This window comes from Fistularia commersonii, unplaced genomic scaffold (assembly GCF_037954325.1).
Source record: "Fistularia commersonii isolate RoL2024-O1a breed Wild unplaced genomic scaffold, RoL_Fcom_v1.0 HiC_scaffold_101, whole genome shotgun sequence".
Classification (NCBI taxonomy): Eukaryota; Metazoa; Chordata; class Actinopteri; order Syngnathiformes; family Fistulariidae; genus Fistularia; species Fistularia commersonii.
In genome coordinates, this window is record NW_028234059.1 from 101,475 (window position 1) to 102,500 (window position 1,026).

The following is a 1,026-nucleotide window of genomic DNA, read 5'->3' on the forward strand; positions in this document are numbered from 1 at the left end:
GAAGCCCGGCCCTGTTCAAGAGTTCCAGGGTCCAAAGCGGGGGAGCGAAGAAGCGGAGGAGGGGAGGAGAGCAGAAGAGCAAAAAACTGGCCCGGCATTCACCGAAGTCCCGCGGATCGGGAGTTCCAGGGCCCGGAGCGGAAGAGCGGAGGAGCGGAGGAGAGGAGGAGCGGAGCAAAGCGGAAGCCCGTCTTAACAACAAGGAAATTACAGATGAGGCTATAATTTCTAATGAAAACTTTAAATTCTATAGCCACGTATACACTTCGACATTGTCAAAAAGCGATTGTGACTCCTTTCCATTAAATATTCCTCAATATATCCCAAAAATAAACAACAAACAATATATGTTTGTTTATATATGTTTATATATAAACAACAAAAAATATACAGTTTGATGTCTGAGATTCCTTGTGAATCGCCAACTTAATTACATGTCGTATTCCCCTTGCATTTTTTTTTTTTGGTTTTAATTTCATTTGTCTATCTATTTATCTAATTATTTCCTTTTAATTTCGTTTTTTGTCTAGCACTGTAAATTTCTCACAAACCTGTAACACTATTAACTTCTCATTACATACAGAACAAATGTCCTCATGTCCGTTGCTTCCTCATGCCTGGTTGTTTCATTGACATTCAGTTCTAACTTGCTATGTTTATTTGTACATTTGTATATTTGGGTGTACTATTTATGTTCAATTAAAAACAGTTTGATGTCTGAGATTCCCTGTGAACCGCCAACTTAATTACATGTTATATTCCCCTCACAATTTTTTTTTTTTCGTTTTTAATTTTATTTTTCTATCTATTTATTTAATTATATCCTTTTAATTTTCTTTTTTTGTCTAGCATTAAAAATTTCTCGCAAACCGTTAACACTATTAACTTCTGATTACTTACAGCACGAATGCGCTTATGCCCCCCCACCCCCCACCCCCCCGCTTTTCCGTACGGTGGCAGACACTGAGATCGAAAGCAAATGGGTGTCATTGAAATGCAGTAACAGGGTGATAACAGCCGTGTTCG